Source organism: Varanus komodoensis, unplaced genomic scaffold, assembly GCF_004798865.1.
Source record: "Varanus komodoensis strain SLA01 unplaced genomic scaffold, ASM479886v1 scaffold27, whole genome shotgun sequence".
NCBI lineage: Eukaryota > Metazoa > Chordata > Lepidosauria > Squamata > Varanidae > Varanus > Varanus komodoensis.
Genome location: NW_025335701.1, coordinates 5,652,390 through 5,675,171, shown reverse-complemented (window position 1 = coordinate 5,675,171; position 22,782 = coordinate 5,652,390).

The window sequence follows — 22,782 nt, the reverse complement described above, 5'->3', positions numbered from 1 at the left end:
TTGACGAGACTAATAAGGCCACTAGCTCCAGCCCCCAGGACAGCGTGTTAAAGCACCCGAGCAGATGGCCCACGGCAGTCCTGTGCAGTTGTCGTACTGGAAGGGTCAGGAAGCTTTTTCGATGTCCAGCCAGATTCTGGCTTCCCGTGGCTTGAGCCCATGGATCTGTGGCCTGCAGTCCAGAGTTGGGGACTCCAGTCAAGTGACTCACTCCCAAGTCCAACTCAAGACAGTGGCTCGACTTGGACTTGACTTGGGAGCGATGAGCGGATGACTCGATTCGAGATTGCTGCTGCGCATCGCTCCAGGGCTTGCCACTTGCATCCAACATGTGGCAGGATTTCCTGGGGCAATTTCGACGGGAGGGCAGGCAGAAACACAGCAGGGGTGGCGGGAGGGAGGGAGGGAGGGAGGGAGTTTCAAGGGGTGGGGCAGGATGAGGAAAGGGAGTTGCCCTAGTGGGAAAGCTTCAGGTCTTTTGGGCATACTTTGCTTTCCTGGGCAGGAAGCACGACAGCACTTTTCCTGCCTGCTGCCTCTGCTCTTAAAAGCACCACTGAGAGAAGTGTACTGGGAATATGGGGGGGGGGTTACACTCTCCAACACCCCCACCACCTCCATTTTTTTCTGTTAAAGTTGGTTCCTGAGTCTTGAGAAGAGCCTTGAGACTTGACACAAAAATTTCTTGCAATGACTTGAGACTTGACTTGAGACATAGAAACATAGAAACAGAACGATTCAGAAGGGGCCTCCCGGGCCATCTAGTCTGACCTCCGGCACCAGCCAGCTCTGCTCACGACATGCCCACCATGTGCACGTCCAGCCTATCCTTGAACACCCGCACCGATGGGGCCTCAACGACTTCTCGTGGAAGCCCATTCCACACCCTCGGGGTCCTCACTGTCAGGAAGTGCTTCCTGGCATCTAAATGGAACCTTGGCTCCCTGAGCTTTGCTCCGTTGGAGCGTGTCCTGCCTTCCTCTGCAGGAGAGAACAGGTCTCTACCCATCTCCATGTGACACCCCCTCACATACCTGTATGTCACCAACATATCCCCCCTGAGTCTCCTCATCTCCAGGCTGAAGAGACCAAGTTCCCTCAGTCTCGCCTCATACAGCAGCCCCTGCAAACCGGCCACCAATCCTGTGGCCCTGCGCTGAGGAAAGGGCTTGAACACATCACTGCTGGACTCTGGGATAACTGAGAAGAGACCCTGGCTCTCCTCTGTGTGACAGCCTTTCAAGTACTTGAAAAGAGCCCATCAGTTTTCTCTTCCTGAGGCTGAGCATCTCCAGTTCTTTCAGTGCCTCCTCATTAGGGCTTTGTTTTCAATCCCCTGATGACTTAGTCTCCCTCCTCTGAATCCTTCCAGTTTCTCTGCATCTTTCTCAAATTGTGGTGCCTTGAACTGTACACGCTGCTCCAGATGAGGCCTAACCAGTGCTGAGTGGAAGGTCACTAGTATTTCTCTTGATTTGGAAATGATACCTCTATTAACACAGCCCAAAAGGACATTCAGCTTGTGATCTACAATAAATCCAAGAACCTTCTCACCTACAGCATTACGGAGCCATGTATCCCCAAACTTGCAACTTTGCCTTTGCTTTCTTTCTCTTAGGTACAGAACATTCCATTTGTCCAAATTAAATTTCATTGCATTATTTTCAGCGCAGCACTTCAACCTTTCAAGAATGTTTTGACTTTTATTTCTGCCTTCCAGGATATCCCACCCAGTTTTGTGTCATCAGCAAGCCTGATCAGATCTGCACCCCCTCATCCAAGTCATTAATAAAAATGTTGAAGTTGCTGAACCAGAACTGAACTGTGTGGTTTCCTCCTTTCCTTTCCCAGTTAGAAAAGGTGCATTGATAAGCATTTTGGAATCTTTAGCCAACTGTGGACCCACCAAAGAGTTGTTCCATCTATCCCACTTTCGCTATTCAAAATACTATTGGATAGTTTGCCAAGAGCTTTGCAAATACCTTTCCCCCACTTATCCTCCTCTGTTCCAGCCTGATCCAATCATTCTTGGTGGTGATTACAGAGGGAAAAGGACCCTTCCTGGAGCTGGCCTTCCAGAATGGCTGGTGCATTAGGTGTGCTTCCCAATTACTGCCTGCTGGAAATCCGCGATCCACTAATTTCCTTAAGTCACTAATTTCCTTAAGATCTGAAGTCTGGAGTTGCAAACATAAAGCCCTGGATGCTTTCGGGGGAAATGGAGGACACTGACTTTCCCGTTTTGCCAGCCTTTCTTCTTCCATCCTTCCAGTCCCCTTATCGTCCTGTCAGCCTTCTCTCCTGGCTGACGCTGCTGGCTGGACCAGGGCCCAGGGCCTGAAGAGGAGGGGAACTGCCCCCCGGTTTGTGCACCTGACTGAAACATCTCTGGGATGTGCCGGATGCTCGGGAGGCCCATGCCTGCAAGCCCACAGTGGGATGGCAACACTCAGCTGCTGACAGCCCCAAGGTGGACAGTGGCAAAAGGGGGCACCCTCTGCAGCAGATGTTTTAGGCAGTGGAGGCAAGGACCAGTCCCCCCTCCCCTGCAAGGTCACAGTCAGTCTGGTTGACTGGGCAGCAGTGTTTACAGTCCTGGGGAGGACAGATGCTCTTCTGCACAAGACACCCCTATGTGCCACAGAGGCAGTTCCCCGTTTGCCCACTCAGGCGTGGGTTACCCGCGCCACACTGGCTGCCTCATCTGCTATTAAATCACGGGTGAGGGAAGTCTTCTTGTGCAAGGCCTGGCATTGAAAGGCAGCACAGGGATTGCTGAGGGCAGCTGAGGAGGCACCACCAAACCAGTACTTGCAAGGAGGGCTGGAACTGCACCATCCTCGCTTGCCTGGGTGCACTCCCATTCCCTGGCTTGCCCTCCACCCCATGCCATGTCTCCCTCTGCCTGTCAAATCCATAGAGCGAGAACCTGGGAAGAAACAGTCAGCTGGGTAACTTCACAAGATGGAGTGGTCCCATGCCACCTGAAACAGGTGGCAGTGAAGCCACTGCTGAAGAAATCCTCTTGGGACCCAGAAGATCTTTTAAATTTTAGGCTGGTGGCAAATATCCCCTTCCTGGACACAGTTCTTGGTCAACTGGTAGCCAGCCACTCTTGGATAAGGCTGAATTTCTAGACCCATTTCAGTCAGGGTCCAGGCCAGGATTGGCACAGAAACAGCTCCAGTTATCCTGTGTGATGACATATGTAAGGAAAGACACAGGGGGAGTGTGATCCTGTTGGCACTCCTGGATCTCTTGGCAGCTGTTGATACCACTTACCATTTTACTCTTCTGTGGTGACTGGCTGAGTTGGGAAAGCAGGTTACTCCTTCTGTAGGGGTCCTGGTCCTACTTGGGCGGCTCCAGAAGGTGGAACTTGGTGAGATAATACTCAGCCCCCTGGACTCTACAATATGCTATTTTGGACTGCATTGATAGATGTCTCAATTCCAGTACTAGTTCCCCTCTACTCAGCACTGATTAAGCCTAATTTGGAATAATGCATGCAGTTCTGGGCATCACAGTTCAAGAAAGATCCAGGCAAGCTGGAAAGGGTTTGGAGAAAGGCAACAAGGGGAAATATGATCACATTTTTCAAGTACTTGAAGAGTTGTTCCACAGAGAAGGCCAAGATCTCTTCTCCATCATCCCAGAGTGCAGGACACAGAATAACAGGCTCAAGTTACAGGAAGCCAGATTCCAGCGAGATGCCGGGAAGAACCTCCGGACTGTTGGAGCAGCACGACAATGGAACCCACGACCTGGGGAGGTGGTGGGCTCTCCCACACTGGGGGACCTCAAGATGCAGCTGGGCAGCCATCCGAGAGGGAGGGTTCAACTGGGAGTCCTGCAATGAGCAGGGAGGTAGACTCATTGACCCTTCCAGTTCTGCTATTCTATGATTCTACAATTCTGTCCAGGCAACACCAGTCTGGGCCCTGCCTCTGATGGCTTGGCTAGTGCCAAGAAGGAAGAGCCCCTTCTCAGTAGCAGCCCTCCAGTTCTGGAACAAGCTCCAAAGGATTCGAATATCCTTTCAGTGCCATGTTACGATTCTCCCGAATGCAGACTACTTAATTAACTTTAAAGAGCATATTGAGGAATTATGTCAGCTGTAACATGTTCTGCAATTTAACGTGTGTTACTTATTGTAGTTTTATACATTTGGTTTTAAAAAATGTAATATGTAATTTTAATGACTTTTTTACTTGAATTTGTTTTCATACTTTTTCTATTGCATTTTATGTGTTGCTAAAAACTGCCTATAGAGCTCTGGGTATTGAGTGATATAGAATATCACCACCACCACCATTTTATTTCTACAGTATCAGCTTGTTGGGAGGATAAAATAATTCTTTCCTGTTACCTTTGACTGTTTGGAGAAAACATGCCTTGCTGATTATTCAGGCTTCTTTGTTCCATCATTTGCTTCCTTACAGAATTAGTTTTTTTAGGGATGTATGTGAATTTTATTCTTTTCTTTTTTTATATGTGACTTTGTACAAATCCCCCCCACCAAAGGCAGCAGCAGCATCAACAACAAGATCTGCAGGTCGACAGAATCTGCGAGACTTGGGAAAATACGCTTGTCTACAGGTCAGATACTTAGAAATTTAAATACTTTAAATTTAAAATTTAAATACTTTAAATACTTTAAAATTCTTTTAAACCTATTGTAGATGCCTCCAAGATCTCTATTGATGAATTACAGGCAGTGCTATTCCAAGGGTCTTGAGTTCTCTTGGCCAAGACATCCTCCATGGCCTCCTTCCCCCATGGAGTCTACCTGCCTCCTGCCATGGCCACTTGCTTCTGCTTCTCATCTTCATTCTTGTCGGTGCTTGACAAGCAGACCTCTGGTGAACAAACCAGCCATAGCTCCTACTGCTCTCTTCACCAATTCCACTGCTGCCTGGGCCAGAGGAAGATGCAGGTGAATAAGCCTCCGAAGAGGAGGAACAGGTCCAGGGGGCTGTGGCCTTCCACGCCTTTAGCCTAGTCATGGAACCAGGTGTTTGCTCCTGCTGCTACAGGACCTAAGGGGACAACTGTAGCAGCCTAAATGTCTAATAGCAAATCCTACATTTCAATGGTAGCACGATGGCGTGAATGGAGAGAGACCCTTTCAATGACAGCCCCAAGCATGAGTAGGCCCTGAGCAAACGTCCTCTGGTGAGTCTGTTGCTCATCTTCTCTGTCGATGCTGGGTCCCTGCCAGCCTTTGAAGGCCCGGAGGCAGCAGCAAACAGGGCCAAGCCATTGCCTTAATTCCCTGCAGGTGCTGCTGTTTCAGGGCAAAAGAGAAGTTGCAGGGGTGGCTAGACCCAACTGGCTGAGGGCACTTGGACCCCTGGTCTGAACAGGGATTCAAGGGGGACCCTGCTGTGGAGCTGGGACTGCCATCGAGACCAAGCATGGATTCTGGCACTGCTTACCTTACCTGCAAATGTCCACGGGGCAGGCCACCTATTAGTGGATAAAGCTCATAGGTGGGCTGGGGTGGAAAGGAAAATGCACCCCACCACTGAAAAGTCAGCATGCGAGACACCCAGAGCTAGCCAGGATGTCTACTAGAAGGATTAAAACTGATGAGTGCAGCAGCAGCAGCAGCAGCAGCAGCAGCAGCAGCAGCAGCAGCAGCAGCAAGTCTGGCTGATGCACCTTTGAAAAATTCTATCTTTACAAGTCAATGAATGGCAAGTCTCTGCACAAATGTGGGCAGTGTTTCACCCAGACAACCACAACGTACTGAAACCAAACTGGAAGAAAGCGTGACCCATGCTTTGCGGTGCATTTTATATCCCAACTCCTCCAACATTTATTGGGATACCTTATAGGTCTTCACTCCTGTCTTCTCTCGGTTGCTGAAAAATTAGCACTGAGATGTACAAAACATACAATCCATTAAATTATTTTTGCCCCAGCAGGAGTAAGTAATATTTTAATACCCTAACTTTTGATGTTTGACTTTGCAAATGTTAACAGAAGTAGCAAGAGCTGTAAAAAAAGAAAGAAAAGGCACTGCTATGCACTTGTCCAGAGTACCAAACCAACAACCGTGTTCAGTACAACAAGGAGGGAGGGTAGGGACCTCATTGAGTAGATGGTTTCACCCCACTGCCACCTCCCACACCCAAAGAGAACCTCATGGGTACTGGGCATTACCAGTCCAGAGGATCAGGTGACGGAGGCTGAGAAAGGGCCTCTGCCACACCCCCTGGAGACCTACGGCAAAGTGACGTGGGCCAGTGTTGGGGAGGGGTGAATGGGGAGAAAGTTTCGCTCTCTGATTTTCGGGTGACTTTCATGGCACCATCCACCAATTTGCAGACTTGGAATTTGTGCAGATGTGCTTGTGCATTTGCTCAAATTCTCATTTGCACAGATATGCATCCCTAAAATATGCAAATCAGCCAAAATTTATAAATCCCCTCCATAACATGTATTTTCATTGTTCTCTTTGGGGATTTGTGTGTTTGATTGTTTTTTTTTAATTGCATATATTAATGTGTGCAAAAACTTCAGAAATGATTCCACTGTGGATTTCTTTGACACCCCAAGGGAAATTTAGTTCCCTAAATCTCTAGGGGTTTGGCAGGTTATCAGAAATGGAACAGGAATACTGGGCAGATGGAAAGATAACTCGCATTTTTGTGGGACAATCCTGTAATTAGGTAAGCAAATCTAGGGAGAAGTGTGGCACCATGGATTCCTGGGAAGGGAAGGGTACAAGTGCAATTGATAGAAACATAAAAATGCACAGCAGTTGATTTGTAATGACTCTGACTAAGCAAGTGATCTTTGCAGCCACAGTAGCTACTCAGTCAATTTAGACATGGGAAAATAAACACTCCTGCCTCACTTCATAGACAAATGTGTGCTTGCTTCTACTCGCAACGAGATTATCACATCGCACGCAGAAAGGTCCTGAGGACCTGCTTCACACAGCCTTTTAATAGTCAGAGAGTTTTTCATGGATCACGACGCTCAGGGGGCAGGGACTGTTCAGCTGCAATGCAATCTGTCTTGCTTTAATCTATTTGCTTATGATATTTCAGGACATCTCGTGTTACTGCGTGGGCATGTGTTGTATCAAACATAAAATCATTTCAACATGTGTGACCCACCCACCCCCGGCTTGCCTTGACTCCAACTGGTTGTGCTGCAAAGAGTGAGTGGCCTTCCATGGAAACAAGCATGCGCATCACTCAGACTTGGAGACCCCAAATGGTGGAAATGCCTGTGAAAGTGTCACACAATTTTGTGCATTTTGGCCTGGTTTTGATCATGCTTGACCATGGATTTTAGAATCCTTCGTATGGGCTGGGAAGTCCATGGCCCTCTGGATGTTGCTGAACATCAGCTTGTATCAGTCCCAGGAAATAGGCCTAATGGCTGGGGATGATGGTGGTTGAAGTCCAGCCTCTATAAGACCCTTCTTGAAGTCCTAGCCCTGGAGTTCGTTAGCCAGGACTTATTTTGCTTATTTCTTGTGTTGGGTCGAACCCAGGAGCACTGCAAAGTGTGTCCAGGAAGTTGCTTCCACTCAGGGCACAAACTATTGGCACGGGCAGGTTGCTGCACCTCGTGCCTTCTGAGGACTCATACAGAAACACAGAAAGAGAGCGAGCCAGAAGGGACCTCCTGGGCCATCAAGCCTGACCCCCGGCTCCAGCCGGCTCTACTCATGACATGCGTACCATGGATTAACCCATGCGTACCGTGGGTTAACATACTTTTATTATTACATGTATATTGTCCCTTTCTATCTTGCAGGGAGCCCGAGGCCACGCCTGTGGTCTTCCTCCTCTCCGTTTTAGTCTCGTAACACCCCACGAGGTAGGTAAAGCTGAGAGTCAGTGACTTACTCAAATGACCCCCGTGAGCCTCATGGTCCAGTGGGGCTGGAGCTGCTGAGTCCTGCCCCGGGTGGGCTCTCAGCTCCCCTTCCACGGGCATTGCTGGGCAGGAGGGCTCCTGCTTACAGCACCGGCCTGAGGAAGAGCTCCCCCGGGGCAGAGCCAGAGTGCCACAGCGGGCTGAGACAAGCCTCCCAGCGGAGCGTGGGGGACCCTGGCACTCATAGCGCCTCCAGGGGCACCTGCAAAGGCCTCTCCTCTCCCTTCTTTTCAGGAACGTGGTTTCAGAAAAAACTCAAAAAATGTTAAAGTAGTCTCCTTTTCTCCCTGCCCAGCCTCTGGGCTTGCTGCTCGCCCCCTCGTCCCCCTTGGCCTTGTTCTTCCCCTCCCTCCAGCCTTTAGCCTCACTAGGTCTCTCCCGCCACTCTTACTTCTGCCTGCCAGCATCCAGTCTCGCCTTTTCTCTCCCGCTTTGCCTTGTGGTTTCTCCTCTCTGCCTAGCCTCCAAAGCCACCGCTTTTCTCCCCAACTTTTCTCTCTGCTGCCATTCCTGGCTCCCCACCCCTGTTCCCCCCCGCCTTCCCACCTCCCGCCTTGCTGCTTCGCTGCCCGCCCTTGACCTCACTCTCCCTTCCCCTCCCGGCCTCCACCCTCCCTCCTTGCAGCCTCCCCACTTCTCCCCAAGGCCCCCCTTATCTCACCTTGCACTAGCCAGCCCCCATGGCTAGGAGCATCTTCCCTGGGAGCCATTTTGCAGCAAGGTCCTCAAAAGGCTTTCAAATTCCCCAACACATCTAGGGGTCTGAAAATACTAGGGAGCCCGGAGCGAATGGGAGGAGACCACCTGCCCCCGCAAGAAGTGTCTTCATAGAGACAGGCCAGAGAAGGCCGCGTCTCCCAGAAAGGCTTCCAGCCTGACGGGAGCAGCTCCGTGCGCTGGCTTTCTGCATCACTGCCTCAGCATGCCCTGCTCCCAGCATGACGGGGGCCAGCTGCGACAGCGGTGCTGCCATGGGGACCCTCCTTGCACCTCTCCTGAGTGTGCAAAGCGCCCCCCAGGAACAAGCGGCCCGGCCGCGTCTCCCTCCCCCTCCCCCTCCCGCACTCCTCGTTAGGTCGATGACAGAGCCCTTCTTCCCATCAGCTGCCCCTCCTCCCCTCCTGCCGTGCTATCATCTGGCTAATCTGCCTGCGCATTCTGACACACGCAGCTGTGAGAGATTGAAACGGTGCTGTTGATAGATGAAACTTTGGATAAGATTACATGGTTTTGAATATCTTGATGACATATTTGTCTGGAAAGTCTTTTAGAGGACAGCCTAATATAAATGCACGGAAATGTTTCTAATGACGAGCATTTGTCTACGGTCTCCGTTTGAAAGATGAACATTCGCATATCATTTGCATTTGTATGTGGAGGCAAACTTTTCAATAAACGCTTCTTCCAAGTGAGAAGAGTTAACTATTTACTCAAAACATGCCTGGCCGATTACCTCCCAGATGTAATTGGCCTTCCCTAGAATCGGCATTTGCAGTACTTACAGCAGTAGAGATAGACGTGATTAAGTCTGGAAGTTGTTAAAACACTAGTGAGATGTTATTGCTTATGTCCCCAGGATGTTGCTAGAATAATTTCTTGATTTGATTTGCCAGAGAGTTATCTATTTCTGTGAAGGAGCATATAATAACATTCCATACCATATTACATTCCAAATGTTGTTTCATCACAGAGAAGACATAATTGGAAAAATGCAAAATAAATCCTTTTCTTTCTTGTTAATAGACAGTAGTTCAAAATGGAATTATTTGGCATAGGAACAGAATCACTGCCGTAGACCCATAGCTAACATGTCAACAGTGGAACCAGCTGCCTGGAGAGGTAGCTGGTTGGAGAGGTGGGCTCTCCCACACGAGAGACATTCAAAAAGAAACTGGGCAGCCATCTGAGTGGGATGGTGTAACATGGTGTCCACAACAGCAGGGGCTTGGACTCGATGGCCTTCATGGCCCCTTCCAACTCTACTATTCTATGATTATATGGATCAATATGGGGAAGGATCAGAGCTCCATGGAAGTGCAAGCTCAGTCTCCAGCATACAAGTTAAGAGGACCAGGAAGCAGGAGGACTTGCCTCCAGTCCAAGGTGAGGCAGGAACATCAGAAGAGCCATGGTGCATGGAGACAATCTGGGCCAGCGTTCTGTTCACAGAGGGGCCAGCCAACTGCATCTGGGAAACCACCAATGGGCATATGTGCCACAGAACTCACCTACCCATGTTCTGTAGCGACAGGCATGCTGCCTCTGATCCTGGAGGGAGCCTCCTGCCTCCAGGATGAGTGGCCATGGAAAGCCTTCTGCTCCATGCATTTGTCTAATCCCTCTTACCCACATCCAAACTGGTACCCATCACAATGTCTCACAGAAATGAATCCCAAACAATACTGGGTTTGATGGAGCTTGTGCAAGGCAGCTTCCTGCTAAGGATGGGTGGAAATTATTGACTTCAAACTTTGCCCTTAGCATTTTCAATAAATGAACCGAAGCTCTCTTATCCTTTGAAATTCACACTTTTCTGAATTTTGCTTCTCCATACAAAAATGTGTAAGGAATGCATATATAAAGTAAAAGAGCACCGAGAAATCTCTTTATTATTGAAAAACTCATTCAAAAGTGCATTATATTAAGAACACTGCATGCAAACAATAAGGAAATGCATTAGGAGACATCTGTATAAAAATGCATAAACATTTGTATCTGAACTTTAAAAAGCAGTTCAAACCTTAGGACAGACCAAAAACTGGAGAGACACTGAAACTGACAGATCCACGCATCCACTACTTCCACAATGTCCAATATTTTTCAGTGATTTTTGTCCATTAATGATATTTATACCTGCTTTTAGAAGTGTCAGTATTTGGTTGGAAAGCATATTATTTGATAAGAAAGTACAAAATGGGCCCCTTGGTAGCATCCAGCCCATCATCTACAGATGCCCCTGTCCCCACCGCGGAGAGGCGGTCCTTCTGCCTCTGCCACCGTCATGCTCGGCACGCATGCTGCTTGCACGTGAACGTTTTTGCTGGCAGCACTGCATGGTTGCCAGGATCAACGGCATCCCAGTGTCAGTACTCTAGACTGCCTCCCTCGGGGGTGACAGAACTACATTTAAAAGCGTCTGCAAAGCTGCTTGGGGACTTGGCCTCAATGCATATTCTCTACTCCAGTCAGTTTTCCCCTGGCCGACCAAAAACTTTGGTGGGATACATGAGCCAATCCTTAGAAGTGTCCTTCCCACAAGATAGGTCAGTGAATTAAAACAGCACCTCTGCACCTCTTACGGCATCTTTTCTGCAGGTGGCTGTCAACATGCTTCCTGTCTGCTGGAAGCATGTTTTTCTAAAGCTTGACCATTTGCAGTGGTGCTCAGAAAAGCTACTCAAATAGCCAGATGCATCCAAGTTGTTGCGCTATGTGCAGTCATGCTGTATGAATGAAGTCCTCCAGATGCCAGGTCTGTGGCAGCCCTGCTCAGCTAACTAAATTCAAGGCTGTGGCTTCCTTTATGGTGTCAATCCATCTCTCCTTGGTCTTCCTTTTCTTCCTCTGCCTTCAACTTTGCCTAGCAGGATTGTCTTCTCCAGGGAGCCTTGACTCCTCATGATGTGCCCAAAATTTGACAGCCTCAGTTTTGTCATTTTTTATTCCAGTGAAATCTCTGGCTTGATTTCACCTTCTTGTTTGTCATTCTGTTGGCCCAGGGTATTCTCAAAGGTCTCCTCCAGCACCAGCACTGACTTTCTTCCTGTCAGCTTTCACATCCATACACAGTATCCAGTGAAACATTCTTGCATCTCGTGATCTTTTCTAATCCCTGCCCTTCCCAGTCTCTGTCTTCTGCAGACTTTCTTGGCTGCAGAATCCCTTTGAATCGACGACTGAGACAAGGTATACAAAATCCTTCACAACTTCAATTTCTTCACTGTGAACCATACAGTTCTGTAATTTTTCTGGGGTCAGGATCTTTGTTTTTGTAAGATTCTGCTTTTGCACTTTTTTCTTTCACTTTCATCAGGAGTTATGTCAAATCATTGCTGCTTGCTGCCAGTAGTTCGGCTTCATCTGCGTATCTTAAATTATTGATGTGTCTCCCACCAATATTCACTCCTTCCTCTGATTGTAATCCAGCTTTCGTACTGTTACATTTTCTGTACAGATTGAGCAGACACGGAAATAAAACAGATCCTTGTCTGATGCCTTTGTCTATCAGAAACCATTCTGTTTCTACATACTCGGTTCCAATGGTAGCTTCTTGGCCTTTATACAGATTATGCATCAAGACAATTAGATGTTGAGGCACCATCCAAAGCTTATCATAATCCGCACAGTTAAAGGCTTTGCTGTAGTCTATAAAGCATATCTTCAGATCTTCTTCTAAAATTCTTTGGTGCAATCCAGCAGCCAATATATACTTCCAGTACAATCTCAAGAGCCTCCTTCTTTGCAGAATTCAGCTTGAACATCCAGCTTTTCTTGATCCATATAGGGTAATATTCTTTGGTGTAATATTTTGAGCATCACTTTGCTTGCACAGGCAATTGATGCAGTAGCCCTATGGATGCTACACTATTTGAATTCAAAGATTCTATTTGAATCTTCTTTCTTGAGGACTGGAATGCATACTGGACACTTCCAGTTTGTGGGCCACTGTTTTGTTTTCCATATTTGTTGGCATATTCTCATTAGGGTTTGGAGAGATTCCGTCTCTGCAACATGGAAGAGTTCTATTGATACCCTGTCTACTCTGGGTGCTTTCTTTTTTCCAGTTGCTTTCAGAGCAGCTTTCACTTCATTTTTGAATATTTGTAGGCTTAGGATTCCTCTTCAGAGAAAACTGTCACCCTTCCCTCTCTCCTGCATAGTTCTTCTGTATATTCTTTTCACCTTCTCTTTTTTTTTTTCTTTCAGTTGGATAGTAGGTTCCCCAGTTTGTCTTTCAGCATTCCTAATCTTGTTTTGAATTTCCTTTTGATTTCCTGGATCTTCTGGAAGAGGTCTCTTGTCTTCCCTCTTTTGTTGTTCTCTTTTATTTCGTTGCACTGTTCATTGTAATAGTTGCTTTTGTCGCTACCTGATAGTCACACAAATGTTGCATTTAAGATTCTGACCCTATTTCTGGCACCTCTTGCCTTTTCTTCTCACCTGCTCTTTCAATGGTTAGTATTGCTTCTGTCCTCCATATAAGCTTTTTCTTTCTTGTTGTTACAGGAATTGTCTTTTGACACTCTTCCCAATTAAAGTGTCTATTTTCATTCCACAGATCTTTTGGCTCAAAATGCAGTGCAAATCTATCCTTTATGAGGACTTTAAATTCCTAAGGAATGTTATTTAAGTTGCATTTTAGCACTATCTTTTTGTTAGTGATCTTACTTAGCTTGACTCTTATTTTTGATATTAAGAGTCCATGGTCACTATCACAATCTGCTCCCAGTCTTGTTTTGGCAGCAAGAACACAGATTCTCCATCTTCTCCTTCCAATTTCATAGTCAGTTTGATTTCCATATTGGCTGTCTGCTGATGTCATCTCATACATACCGCTGCCCAGCTTGAAGTATGTATTTGCATAAGCAGATGGTTGGCTTCACAAAACTCTGTGAGTTGTTTTCCTGTTCCATTTCTTACAGCTGGGCCAGCTATTGCCCTACAAAACTTTGTTTCCTATTTTCGCATTCCAGTCACCTATGATTATCATCACATCTTGTTTTGGTGTGTTACAGTTTCCTCTTGAACACCTGCATAAAAAGTTCTGATTTCTTCTTCAGCATCTGTTGTGGGAGCATAGACCTGAATGATGGCTATGTTGATAGGTTTCCCACAACTTCTGATTGATATTGCGCAGTTGGATTTTGCATCATTGCCTCTTACTGCCTGTGCCACATCTTGCCTCGGTATTAGAGCCACACTCCATTTCTCCTGATTTTTCATTTCTGGAGTAAAGCTCTTCATGTTCGTCTGACTGAAAATGTCCCATTTCAGTCCATTTTTGTTCACTGACACCAGGCTGTTCCATTCCCTGCTTAGGGTGCCTGGTTTGCCTTGAGTCATACGCCTTGTGCTCCACGTCCCAGTTGTGCAGCATCAGGGGACTTCCCTGCAGCCTCTGTGCAGGTCAGCCACTAGACTGCCTTTCAGCTTAGATCTACTTGCACCATGTCCTTTGCTCTTCCCCAGTGGCTGCTTGCACGCCTGCTGAGCTGGGGGTCTTATCTTCTGCTTCATTTGGGATCATTGCATCATAGGCTTTTCAGACTAAGAAGATCCAGAAACAGTTTACCATAGCCTCCTTCTGCACAGTGCTAGCCAGAGTTCACTTGAGTGTCACTGCCACTGTCAGTGCAAGATCTTCCACTAGTGTCACTTTCAGCTATGACCGTTGCCCAGTAGCTGCCCCCCAACGGTTTCTCTGCCCCATCACCACTAGATAGATCCATTATCTTCTGCTGAAGTGCCTCTTCCTCCAGAAGCAGAAGGATGCACCTTAGTCTGGTGTCTCAGCTCTGCCCATTCCGCCTTGGGTGACCTTGCTAGGAGACCAGCCAAGTGCAACCATCTGGCCTCCTGGCAGCATTGCTCTCAGCATCTTGGATGCTCGCAAACCCCCTTGCCACGTTCTTCTTCCAGCCAAGGAGGGGGAAATAGTGCATTTGTTGTTAGTCACAAAGTCATGTCCGACCCATCGTGACCCCATGGACAACATTCCTCCAGGCCTTCCTCTCTTCCACCATCCCCCAGAGTCCACTCAAGCTCACGCCAACTGCTCCAGTGACTACATCCAGTCACCTCATCCCCTGCCACCCCCTTCTTCTTTTGCCATCTATTGTTCCCACCATTAGGCGCTTCTCCAGGGAGTCCTTCCTTCTCATTAGGGGGCCAAAGTATTTGAGTTCCATCTTCAGTATCTTATCTACCACTAAGTATCTTCTAAAGAGCAGTCAGAATTGATCTCCTCTAGGACTGACCAGTTTGATCACCTTGCGGTCCAAGGGACTCGCAGGAGTCTCCTCCAGCACCACAATTCAAAGGCCTCAATCCTTCGGTGCTCAGCCTTCCTTATGGTCCAACTTTCACAGCCATACTTTGCAACTGGGAAAACCATAGCCTTGGCTATACACACTTTTGTTGGCAGGGTGGTGTCTCTGCTTTTTAGTATGCTGTCTAGATTTGCCATGGCTCTCCTCCCCAGGAACATACCTCTGTTTTAAAGCTATCCTTCTGTCCCCAGCATGTCCCACATATTGCCAGTAATATTTGGAAGATCCTCCGCTGCACATAGCTCTGTGCATCCTGCATCGCTATTTCTCTTGCACCCTCCTGGGGAGCCTTAACTCTAGGAGCCTTAATTCCATTCTTTCTCTATCTCAGATGTTGGTAATTACCTGATGTTCTGATGCAATATGTAGAAGTACTAAATAAGAATTCTTCTTTACTGTTCAACATTACATCATAATAAAACTATTGTTCACTCTTCACCTTTGCTGTTGAGCTTGGACAGGTTCATGCGAACACATCTGTACTGGACCGTTGACCATTTTGGCTAATAAAAGCCAGTGGGGAGGGAACTGCCAGCTGGGTCAGGGGGGTGATAAGTGCTTCGTTACAAATAGAAGTGGTCCCTGGCCACCTGAAACAAGTGATGGTGAATCCACTCCAGAAGAATTCTTCCCTGGACCCAGAAGAACTCAACAATTTTGGGCTAGTGACAAGCAACCCCTTCTTGGGCAAGGTTTTTGAATGGGTGATGGCCAAACAGGTCCATGCATTCTTGGATGAGACTGATTTTCTGGATCCATTCCAGTCATAGTTCAGGCCTGGCTTTGGCAATGAAACAGACTTGGTTGTCCTGTATGATGAGGCAAGGAGAGAGACAGTGAGAGTTCAGCAGCTTTCAATACCTATAAAGCCTAACACAGCTTGGGGCCATGATTCCTGACAGAACACCTCTCCCAGCCTCCATCTGCCTGGACACTGATCAAGATCTGGGGCTTGCCTTGAACAGCCACCTCCAAGGGAGACTTGGTTGATAGCAACAGGGTCTTTCCAGAGGTAGCCCCCGCAAGCCTGCCAGTTATGAAATAAGCTCTCAACTGAGGCCTGCCTGGTGCCAACCTCACTATTTTTTGCCAGCAGGTAAAGACTGCCCTCTCCTGCATTCAATTAGTTTAATGGGGCTTACTGGTTGCTAAGCAGCTCTTAAGATTGTCTTCAAGTTTTTGTATATCTTTAAAATGTGGTTTTAAATTTTGTGTGGTTTGTTTTCATGATGTTTTAATATGGTGCATTTTGTATTGCATGTAATATGCTATTATAAATCCCTATCGCCTATTGAGATGTTTAGAAATTAAATAAATAAACTAATTTTGGTTGAAAAACAATATATGGCTAACTATAGACACACCACACCTCTTCAAAATGTCCCTGCTTTTCTAGGGTTTTTGGATACTTGGGTATGCATGCAAGTTGCATACATCTGTAAATTGCATTCATCTACATTTCAAAAAACAGAAAATATTTGCAGACATTCTGTAGGGAAAGATCAATACGGAAGGGGAGCCCTTTGGGGAAAGGACTGTAGAGGTATGTGCTGGTGCCCCATGCTGTTGGCCACAGAACTGCAGGCTAGAATGTCTGAATAGGCTTAATGCTGAGACATCTCCTAAGCTTTCCACCAGAGATCCCTCGGCTTTGCATATAGCTGTACATTGCACAGTGCATTCTTGACTTAGTCATTCAGTGTGACCCCAGCCACACAAACAGGAGAGAATGCAAGAAAACTTCTGATTGCAATCAAGCCTTGCCTGAACAACAAGTTTTCGGAACTCAGAACTGTCACACAGAATCCCTTGGCCACTGTTGGCATCTGGCTCACATTCTGCTCTTGCCCACTTGTGCTCTGAAATCCTTTCCCATCTTGATAGCACCCTTGTTCCACATCTCCTAGTTCCTGACTCACCTCAACCTGCTGCCCACAACTGGACTGTCCTAGACAGAAACCTTAACACCAATCCTGGTGTGGATCTGTGGAGCTCATGACAAATGTGAAACTGAAGTCAGAAATGCAGTCAGGAGTGATAAACTCTGTTAGCAATACCCACAGTGCTCAGTTTAAAAGCAAGCGATCCAGGCAATGCCTCCAGCCCTTGGCCTGTACTGGGGTCTCTACCAAATTACTCAGTAGCCAGCCAACAACTGGAACAAATCCTACAAGCAGTTCATGTTTAAAGCTGGTAGGACTGACTTGTGAGGCTAGTGCTGCATTAACTAGCAGCCAACCAGCTGGCTACACAAAATTCACAGCCCCGTTCTCAGGCAGTGTTTGATTTATTTGGTGGGGGAAGAATCCTGAATCATTTCCATGGGCGAACGTTTGGTGGAAGCCGTGATGGAGCAGCTGCAAGAAGCTGCAGCAGTACAGTTTGTTTTCTTCCCAACTCTGTGCCTTTGCAACGATGCTGCCAGGGCATTGTATGCACAGGAAAACAAAAAGATGACATGCCAGTGCAAACAGCTTCATTTTCCTGCTGGGGATGTTGAAACATTTATTCTCGGTGCCAGCTCTAGTAGGAATGAGCACATTGGCAAGGTTCTGGAGTGCCAACTGCTCTCCCTACAGCTGGAAGTAAGTTGCTAGTCTCCTGGCTGGGCAGGGAAAGGTGATGGCAGGAGCAGGTGCTTCATGAGTGCATTCGAGCCTTTTGCAAACAGTTTCATGAAATGCTCATGAACGCGCACTCCTTTGGGCCATAAACCTTAGGATGTTTACACATCCCTAGTCAATGTTAGCTCCATACACTATAGCAAAAATTTTCCACACCTGAAAGCATTTAACCTGAGGTATGTTTGCTGCATGGCTACTGGATCCAAATTACTTCACAGGAAACTATATTGGATTGATTACTATAATATGTAGAAGCATCTAATGTTTTATGGAAAAATTGGCTTTTGGTTTTTGCATATACATCCTAGAGTTTTTCAAGACTCTTACTGAAAGTACATCTGTCACTTCATAACCAAGTGTTCCCTAACCAGAGACTGGATCAACCTTTCTGCCCATTAATTATTGCAATTATTGCAAACAATTAGCTTCTCCTAGCTGAAGAATAGCATGTTACATATTATTGAAAATGACCAAAACAGGTTATCTACACATTTCAATGCGTCAACCTTTACCTTTCCTATTACAGGTTATCCGTGTCATTCTTGGAAATCATTCACTTTCTGGACATTGACTTGATCATGGAAAAAGTCTTTCTGGCAGGAAAATGTTGTTTAACAATCTTCTACTTTCCTAGTGGCTGTGGTGGGAAGGAATAGTTTCTTTTATTCCCCTCTTCTAAACTTAATTGTGATACTTATATCCAGTAAAGATTTCTGATACCTGCAAGAAAACTTGAGGACTTGTTCTGATGCTTTCATAATTGTGGACGAATTGACATAATTGAGAAAGCATAAAACTGGCAACCGTTCCTTTCTCTTTGCCTTGAATATGCCATCCATGCAGATAAGAACCTTACTGAAAAGGTGCAAGAAGATTTGCAGTGCTGCACATGAACCGGCTCTTTTGAGGGTGGAGGAAAGCATACAGGCCCCACCCAAGACATTTTCCTGCCTGAGGCGAAGGGTAAGATGGCATGTCCCACATTCCTTGCACAAAAGCTGGCTGGATCTTATTTCAAAACTACTGATGAAACAGCTCCTTGCACTGCAGGCTGGCTTGGGACACACAGGGTAGACGGTCTGTCTGCTTCTTGTCCCCGGCATCTGCTGCCTGAAGCAGCTGCCTTGCTCTGCCTCGTGGCAGGGCCAGCCTTGCCTGCCTCCTATCTCTGGGTATCCCCGTAGTGCTAAGGCAGAGTTCTGGGTGGAAGCTCGCTGGCTGCTCTGAGCTCTTCCCTGACCCCCCATGCACCCCTGCAACCCACAGCCCATTTCCCCGATCCCCCGCTACGAGGGGTTCCGAGCCCGGAATGTGGCTGCATGGGAAATGACCTCGTTAGCAGCGTGACACAGTGCCTGTGAGAAGAGATAAGCACCTTTCTGGTCTGCAGATCATCCCAGGCAATATCATACTGGGAAGCAGGGCCACAGCAATGTACACAGGGAACCCCTCCTTGCCCCCTAACTTGTGCGGATCTTTTTCACCAAGGCTCCCCAAAGGGCAAACGCGAACACGTTCATGAAATGTAGAGAACGCAGAGGGAATCGTGCCGATGTGTGGTTTTGTATTAGATTTACTGGTGCAATTTGCTAGCAATCTCAGAACTGCCAATGGCTTCAGACGCTTCCTGCCACTGCTACCATCCCTGATTGTTTTTATCACTTACTGTAAATGTGCTAACATAATGTTTTAATTAAAAAAGAGTGTGTTGAACAAATTTATGGATGCTACCAAAATGGGAGAGGGTGAAAAAAAGGCTGCAGCATGCTGCAACCCTGCAAGGTTTGCTTTTGAACCTTTGGGCTGCTGTGTATAAAACAAGGAATGGCATCCATGACCCAACCTGATATCGGATGTCAGCTGTTAAAAACATTGTAAGAGAGGCTGTCGAAAGATCTCTTACTGAAATAGCAGACATAAATGAATACCGTGTTTGTTTTACCTTCAAAACACCAGCACAATGCTGAAAAGTTCCAACTTCACATTATTATTTTTATCATTAACATAAAATCCTTTCTCCATTACTTTAGAAATAAAAGCATCTTTTCCAAAATAAAAGTGTAATTGTTTTTTTATTATCCTGTTACTGCCTGTGGCACTTGCCTGAATATGCACGGAAATCATTTTGCTTGCTTGCCTGCTTGCTCGCGCTTTTCTTATAAATGGGGCAGAAGGCTGGATCAATGGAAGGTGGGCTGCCTCCCAAAATGGCACTCCCATTTCAAGGCCTCCCCGACACCTTCTCCATACAGGGCTGGAACTAACACCCCATGCTATGATCCCATAATGACGGTTGCTTTCCAGCAGCAGCAGCTCATGGTGTGGAACACAGAGATGCAACATGCAGCAACACCGAAGCTGCCTCGGAAGGTTGGTCCTAGGAGCCCAGTGTGGCCGATGCTGACCAGCAGCAGCCCACCAGTGTGCAGCAAAACATTTTACCGACCGACCTGGTGGTGCTGGAGCTTGAACCTTTGACGTTCTGCTTGCAAAGCAGGTGTCCTGCATGTGAATGTTGGGGAAACATAGAAGGAGCCAGAAGGGGTCTCCCAGGCCATCTAGCCTGACCCCCAGCTTCAGCTGGCTCTGATCATGACATGCCTACCAGGTGCATGTCCAGCCTGTCCTAGAACACTCTCACCAATGGGGCTTCAGCCACCTCCTGTGGAAGCCTATTGTCCTGTCAGAAAACCTCACTGGATTCCAATGAATTCAGATTCTTATGAATCCAGCTCATGCATTCTGTCTTTTGCTGCATCACAAAGATTCCACAGACTTGCAATTTTGTTGAAATGGTAAATTTACTGTAATTTAGTGATAAAAATGCAAAAGAAAAATCCAGCAAAAATGTGTACTCCCTAATAAAGAGTGAAAATGCACATATTTATATATTTTATTTTAAACTTGCATATTTTTCAATTTCTATCTATCTGTGCACATATTTATATAGTTGCATTTTGGCAGGAATTGAATATTTCCATAAATACAGATTTGCACACATGCAAAGGCAATGCATATGAATGTATTTGCACAGAATCAAATTCCATCAATGAGCAGACAATGCAACCCACGGTTCCTGGCACTCTATAAAAGTCAGAGGGCACTTTCGCAACCAAGTCACTGCATCCCTGGGCTGCTGCCCAGCTACGCCCCCCCCCCCCCCCCACAACAAGGTTGCAATGTGGAGAATCTATTTCTGGATGTCACAAGAGATAAAGGACTTCCACGGGAAACGGCTGCCCCGTGTCACTTCTCCTTCTTCTGCATAACATCGGGCTTCCAAGGTTCAGTGTCGCCAAGCTGCATTTCTGTGTCTTGTACTGCATGGTTAGCTACGCTTCTGCTTCTCCGGAACACCATCGTAATGGCACCCGAATGCCACATACATACAATGGAGGGGGAGAACTTTGAGAGGGTCCGTTGCATGATGACAAGGTGCATGCTTTGCATACTACAGTGCAGGTTTCTGCCCCTGGTTTCTCCAGGTGGAGGTAGACAAGAGTCGTGCCTGAACTCCTGGGCAGGACTGGCCAGGACTGATCCTACTGAGTCCAAAGAAAGCAACTGGCCAGCTCTGTTCCTCTGGGTCCCTTCCTCTTAAACTTCTTTGAGGGACTTTTTCTAATCAAACATTTCTAATAACGATGATGCTTTAGATTTCTCTCCATTTGTTGAGGAACACTACATAAAATAAAGGTAACCGTCACTGCCTATTTCATTAGCACATTTCTCAGGAAGATTCAGTATTAAATACAACATAGAATGATGTGATGGGAGCTTTATTTCATCCAATTACTAAGGAGAGAAATGGAATAAAGGAAATATATAAATTTCGTTTCCTGTCCTCCTTTCTCAGCTGGATGGAGTTGGGTCCACCCTCGTGGGTGGGCACGGGGGGAGGGGGGACAACTGGTGCTGCTTTGGGGCCAGGCCGTGGGAATGACAGATGTTGCCTAATTGGTCTGCAAATTTGAGCTGACATTGGACCGGAGGTCTGAGAAAGGTGCACCCCTCCACCGACCTTCCCTGTTCCACAGTGCCTCCCGCAATCCAGAGGTCTCTGCTCCTCACCACTGTCTTGGCTGATCTCCGAGCTTGTACACCTTGGCATTGCCGCTAAGCAACCTGACCTCTTCTTCCAGTTCAGATTCAGCATCTGCATTAAGCACCTTGGAATACTGTGTTGTGCATACAACTCCACCCACATAGCTCCTCCATAAGCAGGAGCCTTCTTTCAGTGGGGTATTTGGCCACACGGAAGAGGATGCGGCAGCAATTGCACCCTCGGAGGCTCCTTCTTGTGGATGCTGCACTGTGCACGAACATGGGCAGAGGGCAGCCTTACAGGCAGATAAGCAGGGTCCCTGCCTCTCCTATCCATGACTCGGATTCGCATGAAGATGCTGCCCCGCCTTCCATCCATGGCCCCTGAAAGAGGCAGTACAGCCAGCCAAGGCTGGGGTTTCAATGCCTGTGGGGTGGTGGACCCCCTCCAGATTCGAGAGTGCGCTTTGAAAGAGCTAGCCTTTGTGCTGAACCTATTTTGGAGATAGGGCTCAGCAGCGTGGCTGGCTCTTTTAAAATTCAGACCAAAATCCAGAGTAGATACACCACTTCCCTGGCACTGGGTTCAGCACAGTACTGCTTGGACTGGCTTTTCACTGCCTGAACTGCAGTTTGGGACTATTGTTTCAGCCAGCAATGCGAAATTGCTTTTTGAATGAAGATGCAAGCTGCCCACAAGCTCCCTGATGGCACATGGAAGAAAAGGGAAGCAAGGGAAACAAAACCAAATGAAACGGGGAGGGGGGCACTTGGCTACTGAAACTCAGCAGCAAGTAGCTGCAAAGACTCAAAACTGAGCTAGTTTTCCAGCATCTCAAGTCTTTGGATGCCGCGGTCGCCACTAAAGCGCATGGCAAGCCGCTGCATGTTTTGACACTGCCACACTGCCAAATTTTAGCAGCAGTGGTGGTGCTTGCAGAAGTGCACTTCCTGACAATGTCCAGAGAAAAGATGTTGGTTCCCAGACCGCTGACATTTGCCCATCCCTGCCTTGAATGTGCAAAACGTTTCTTATAAGAACGCATTGCTGTTGAAGGTCACATCTCGATACAAAGCACTGACATGGGGGTGGGGTGGGGATTTCTTGGCCTCCACAGCCCAGCTTGCCTGAACATGGCCGCTCTCAGGAGTCTTTTGCCACC